Genomic DNA, 7,175 nt, shown 5'->3' with positions numbered 1-7,175 from the left:
TATAAATATAACCCTCTGAGTTGTTATTGTTGTTTGAATAATTCTTTGTGTGCAAAATATTTCAAATTGTATTATATTTACTAGACATAATAGGTGAATCAAATTTCTATTTTTAATAACACAATTAAGACTGAACACAAGCATAATTTTCAAATCACGTTCTTCTCTATTTTACATGAACCACAGCAGTGAGATCAAAGTAAATGAATCCTATATGTGAAAATAATCTTTTAATTTAAAAGTAGTGATCACCTTATCAGCCCCCTAATTTGGAGTTCTTAAATAAGGTTGTTTTATTTATCAACTTTATGTATGAAACTATTATCATGTAAACATAGTGGAGCCTATGTATCTAAAATTAGTACAAATATTAATATACATTCACATTAATTAGCATTAAGAAGTGAATGAGTATACACATATAGTATTGCTTATGCTTAGTCATAATAGAATATTCAATAAATACAAATATTGAAAATCATTTTTATGACCTGCCTGCTTGTTAAGGTTTATAGAGCTTTATTTCCAACATGCTCAGGTTTTGTCTATTTCTGGCTCAAATCATTTAAAAAATAAAGCCTATATTGTAGTCTCTTAAATATGCCAGGTCCAATCATTCTTCTTTGAGAAAGAACTCATTAAATTTTCAAATATGTATATTCTAGCACCATAGCACAGTTTTCTTACTCTCTTCTGCTTTGAATTTCATTGTGTATTCAAGTTAAAATACACTCGATAGTAATCTGAACAGCAATCCCTTCACTCTTCCTTCAGCACATGTAGGTATATCAACATTTCAGAAAACAATGCTCTTGCTTACTGATTTTTTGTCTTATTTTCTCAAATGCATAAATTCTTTGTGACATGTAAATCCCTGAGGTTAAAATCCCATTTAAAGTTCACATTTGAGTTTCTAATGATTTCGCGTGCATGCTGCTTTAGATTTAATCAGAATGTGAAATGGAAGGAATACATAACCTTTTACATCTAAAACAGATTACATAGTATTTGTAATTAATAAGCATCACTCTGAGTAAATGGCATATTGCAAGACACTTTTATATCATCATTAATATCAATGGTAAATGTCAGGGTAACTAAATGTCAAAGCTTTTTCTTTACCTTACTGGCACTCTGTTTGTAAGAAGTGTTCTGACACCTGTGAATTGATGATAACGTTGTCCTGGGATTAGATAAGTGATTCGAAGGCAAAGTATGAAGGAGTTAATCATCATCTTGACCTACTCTCAGGCTTTGACAATCCTAGTGAAGAGGTTTGCTGAAAGAATCTACAGTTGCAAAGAAAGACAGGGTTAAGAGTTGTGCATTCATGAACTCATTGCTGTATATTATTCCAATTCATTTCTACAACTAAAATTTGATTCGTGGGATGTAGTTTTCTTTGGACATTGTCCTATGCAGGTTATTTCTGTCATCATTTGAAAATATATCTGAAGAGGAATCCTTCCCTGTTTTGAAAATTGTTCTGCCACTTGCACGTTTCTTGGTCTTTGTTTTGGTTGCCTTTCACGACCTAGCAGTTAATCTCTAACATCACAAGAACATTTTCACACATTCTCCCTCTCTTCATGCTTTCCTCCTTCCCTTCCTTTCTTCCTTCCTCTCTCTTCCCTGTCTTTCTTTATATGCTTTATTTTTTTTTGTTTCACACATTAAAAAAAAAAATCTGGGGATAGAGAGACGGCTCAATGATTAAGAATAGTGGCTGCTCTTCTAGAGGACCCAGGTTCAATTCCCATCACCCATTTGGCAACTCAAACCTGTATCTACAGTTCCAGGGGACCTGACACCCTCACACAGACATACATGCAGGATAAACACCAATGCACATAAAATGAAAATAAATTATTTTTAAAAAGTCTTCCATGAGGCACACTGCTAGATAGTAAGGACAGGGCCCTAAACAGAATACTGTCTTACATTGAAGAAGGTTTTTGCAGATGAAAGATGTCAGTTGAGGCTCATTCTTCCCCATTATCTAGTGATTCCATTTAGATTCCCTTCATACATGTAACTATTTTAGGAAGATTCTAACGCATTAGGTTTCCAGACTACCTGTGAAATGGACCTTAATTTTACCTGTCTCTCCATATTCCCTCCTTTGTAAGCCCCGTTCCCTCCTCCTCTCCACTCGATCCTCATGTTGCAGTACCCTCCATGTCCAGTCATTATTTTCTATTCTGTTCTGATTTTCTGGAGAGGTCTTTCTGACCTCACTTTTCCTTTAATCTACACTCAATCTCTGTGGTTCTATGAATTGCATCTTGCTTATCATTGATTTTTTCATGTCCTTTCCTTTTTATTTTTTTAAATATTTTTAATTCAATCAAATTTTTCTTTTTTATATACTCACCCCTGCCCTCCTCCCTCCTCTTCTCCCACTTTCCCCCACCTATCCCCATTCCATCCCCATCCTCTCCTCATAGAGGGTAAGGCCTCCCTTGGGTAGTTAACACAGACTTGCATACCAAGTTGACCAGTACTTATCTCAGGTACAAGAACCAGCTTTTTAGATCCCATTCCCTATGGTACATTGCTTTACTCAGCCTTGATGCAGGGGGCAGGGGGGAGGGGTTAGGTCTGGCCTTAACTTGGTATGCCAACCTATGCTGATTATCATTAAGTTAACACTTAAAACCTAATTTGGGATTTTTTTTCTAATTCCATCCATTTACTGGAGGATTTGATAATTTCATTTTTTAATAGCTGAGTAATTTTGATGGTATAAATCTACCAGATTTTAAAATCTGTTCTTCTGTAGAGCGACATTTAGGTTTTTACAATGTTTGGCTCTTATGGAGAGAGCAGCAGTGAACATGGTTGAGCAAGTGTCTCTGTGGCAGGATGAAGCATCTCTTGCATATATGCCCAAGAATGATATAGCTACATATTGACATAAGTTGATCCCCATCTTCTTGAGGAACCTCCAAGGTGATTTTCATAAGGGCTGTTAAAGTTTGCACTCCCCCCAGCAGAGGACTGTGTCCCCCTTATTCCACATGCTCACTAGCATGACATGTCACTTGTTTCATTGATCTTAGCTATTCTGGCAGGTGTAAGATGAAATCCCAAAATAGCTTTGATTTTTACTTCTCTGATGACTAAGGATGTTAAACATTGCTTTAAATGTTTCACAGTTATTTGACTTTCCTCTTTTGAAAATTCTGTTTAGATCTCTATACCTGCTGTGGTGTGAGGTTCTCTAGTCCTGTATTTCTTTCCTCTGAGTTTTGCTAAGCCTTCTCCATCATGATGGCCATTAGTATTTACAACAACAAATGTAAATAAATATTTCTTCCTTTAAACTGACTCTTTCAAATATTTTGTCATTATGGTGAAGAAGGTAGCTAATACACTACCTCATTTACTTATAATCAATGCCCACTATCCACTTTCTCAAACAGAATCTCAGGCTTTGCTTTTTCCTTCAAAGCACATATCAGATACAAATATGATCATAAACCACACAGTAAATATCTTTCCTAAATAGTTTTCTATCAAAAGAGGGGAAAATTTTAAAACACACACACACACACACACACACGCACGCACGCACGCACGCACACACAAATTAAACAATTATTAAGTGTCTAATTTGAAACAGTGAATAATTGTTTTCTATTGATTATTGTCTTTATCCTTTTCATGACTACCTTATATGGACTCTCACCTAAATTAAGCTCCATTCTGCTTATCAGAGCATCTTGTTACGTAGCCTATAATGTAGTTGGAAATAGCCTTTAACATTTTCCTTACAGCAACCTATGTTATCATCTATTTCAATTTAACACATCTAGAATGATTCATTTACATTAACTTAAAATACGACTATGTCATTATTATATAAGTAAATAGATATGGTAATCAAATATAAAAAATTCAGTAATTGTGTCTGTTCTACATATATTTAATATCTGTTAAATGAAGTAAAAAAATAATATTATATACACCATAGTTGCTTATAGTCAATAAAGTATTAGCTTCTTTAGCTGGGATGCACAATGTTTGATTTTTAAAACATTATTTCTCCTGTGAAATGTTCTATCCTCTGAAGGTGGAATGTGACACTTCTGGAGCTCTGAATCACCTTTATGTCTCATGATAATCTGTAGGATATCACAAGCTGTGATAAAATAATTCTAGTATGTATTCAAGTGGTCCTTTCTCCTAAAAGTGTTTTAAATGATGATTTATTTTTGTCATTCCAGAATCACTCATTTTGTTTTTGTTTTTCAAATTAAATATAATAAATGTATCAAAAACAAAATAGCAAATACATTTAAAATGTATTCCTCATAAATACATATCCAAAGGGAATATGATGAATTGAATATAGATACTCTTCAAATGTTTGTTTGATTAGACACACTTTATAAATATTTGACAATCAATCCAATGAACATAAAACAACTTCATTATAAAAAATAACAGAAAATAGGTCAATCCAGGAAAAAACAAAAAATATTTCATTTATAAAGTTATAACAATGATTGAAAGTTAAAGCAATAACATTAGCATGAAATCAACTAACGTATTTATTATCTTATCTGTGAGAATCATTGTTTTACCATATCAAAAGTATTTGTGTTCACATATTTAAAAAGAAATGATAAGATTTCTCTATGTACATTATATGTCATTTTATGTGGATTAAATGTTTTAATGTTACTAAAAGAGGATTTATTCAACACAAAAATGTAAAGTTCTTCCACCAGGTTTGTCCCACTTTGTCTTTCCTTCTAAGCATGGGATGTCAGAAGCAAAAGTAAACTCATCTTTTGGATAACCCTACTGCTCAAAGAACAGGTTTCCATCATATTTTTTGTCCAATTCTTGTGGCTGGAAACCCAGGTGTTGCTTTGTTTAGAATGAATACACAAAGCCCTTGAGAAAACTAAAGAGATTTTGAAAATATAGAAGGAAAAAAAATCTGTCTAAATCTTTGACAAATGGGGTAGTGACTTAGAGTGGCAGAATCTTAGCTCTAAGCTACTACCTCATTTGCCAAAGTTTTAGACAGCTTTACACATACACACACACACACACACACACACACACACACACACACACACACACAAATTGTGCTAAATTTATATGCATTTCCAACAAATGACATACCATAGCATTGTTTATTTAAGAAAAAGAAAGTCGGTTATCTAAGCAACCAACTTTCTCTTTGCTTTCTAACAAATAATAAATGAGCTTGTATTAGTTGCATAGTATTCACTGTTTTTAAAATTCCTGATAATATAACAATTTGATATTTTGAAATGTCGAAACTTTTAAAAGCAAGTTAAAATTCAAAACTAGAAATTCATTTTTAGTGTCCTTCTTTGACCTTTTTTCAATGGGATAGAAAAAGCACATGCATATTTTAATCAACAAAAAATACTATTAAATGATCTGCACATGTAGGCATACTCAAAATTTTCATTGTAACAGTGATAAGTGTTTTAAAATGTCATTATATAAATAATAAGTTCAAAACAAAAATATCTAAGAAATAAACTGAAGCAAATAAATACAATTTAAATTGTATAATATAGAATTGCAGAAACATACAAATTAAAAAATGGATGTGAGATTGTATAAGAAATAAAGAGTTGTAGCTAGATTTTTTTTCTGGTCCTGCCTGGTCCACAATCAGGACAAATCTCTCTAACCCACCAGTCCTGCAGTGGCTCAGACCCAACCAAGTAAACACATAGAGACTTATATTGCTTACAAACTGTATGGCCATGGCAGACTTCTTGTTATCTACTTCTTCTATCTTAAATTAACCCATTTTTATTAATACATACTTTGCCATGTGGCTCATGGCTTACCGGTACATTACATCTTCCTTGTCCTGGTGGTAGCTGGCAGTGTCTCCCCCTCTGCCTTCCTGTTCTCTCAATTCTCTCTGTTAGTCCCACCTATACTTCCTGCCTGGCTACTGGCCAGTCAGTGTTTTATTTATCAGTCAATCATCCACAGCAAAGAGTAATTTCTGTTCTAGTCTCATTCTATTGTTGTAATGAAATACTGACCAAAGGTTACATAAAGGTCCTTGTCATAGGTCCAGGTCACATTCCATGACTAAGGAAAGTCAGAGCAGGAACTCAACTTTGGAACATGTATGAAGAAATTATGGAGCAATTCTCCTTGATTGGCTTGCTTTCTGGTTCTATAGATTATGCTTAGCTAACCTTCATACATGGTCCAGTCATCCTTCCCTGCTGTGGGATGTTCTGTATGGCAAAAGGGGTGCTCTGATTGGTCAATAAATAAAATACTAATTGGCCAGTGGCTAGGCAGGAAATATAGGCAGGACTAACAGAAAGGAGAAATGAAAGAACAGTAAGGCAGAAGGAGTCACTGCTAGCCTCTGCCAGGACAAGTAGCATGTGAAGATGCCGGTAAGCCACGAGCCACATGGCAAGGTATAGATTTATGGAAATGGATTAATTTAAGCTATAACAACAGTTAGCAAGAAGCCTGCCACGACCATACAGTTTGTAAGCAATATAAGTCTCTGTGTTTACTTGGTTGTGTCTGAGTGGCTGTGGGACTGGCGGGTGACAAAGACTTGTACTGACTGTGGACCAGGCAGGAAAACTCTAGCTATACTTCCCAAGAAATGATGCCATAAATATTGTTATGTTCTCTCCTAAATAAATTGAGACAATCAAGAATATTTCTCATAAACATATCAGGAGATCAATCTGGTAAAGACAATTAATTATTCAAATGTAATTTTTTTTTTACGGTGAATGAATCTCAGCTGTGTCAAGTAGACAGTCAATGATAGCTAGGGTAATTTATAAAATAAGCTTAATTTACCTATAAAGGCTGACTATCAACGATACAAGGATGTGGAACCATAGCTAAATTAATCAAAAGATTATTTGTTTTACTAAGAGAAATGTTGATCTTAAAGCATTAAAGTGCTTTAAGTACGAAAAGAAGTTTTATAAAATAATATAGAATCTAAACACATGAGTCTTAAATAGGCTTAAAAAATTGATGTATGTAAATAATCTAGACAATACCATGAAGAAGCATGTATAGGAATGTATGTATTATATTTAAGTTATTTTTTTGATTAAATTTTTTTGTTCATGTCTTGTTGTTTGGAGGGATAGAAAGAAGCCCGCCTATAGGTGTTTATTTAC

This window comes from Peromyscus maniculatus, chromosome 9, assembly GCF_049852395.1.
Source record: "Peromyscus maniculatus bairdii isolate BWxNUB_F1_BW_parent chromosome 9, HU_Pman_BW_mat_3.1, whole genome shotgun sequence".
Classification (NCBI taxonomy): domain Eukaryota; kingdom Metazoa; phylum Chordata; class Mammalia; order Rodentia; family Cricetidae; genus Peromyscus; species Peromyscus maniculatus.
Note: the sequence above shows the minus strand (reverse complement) of the source record.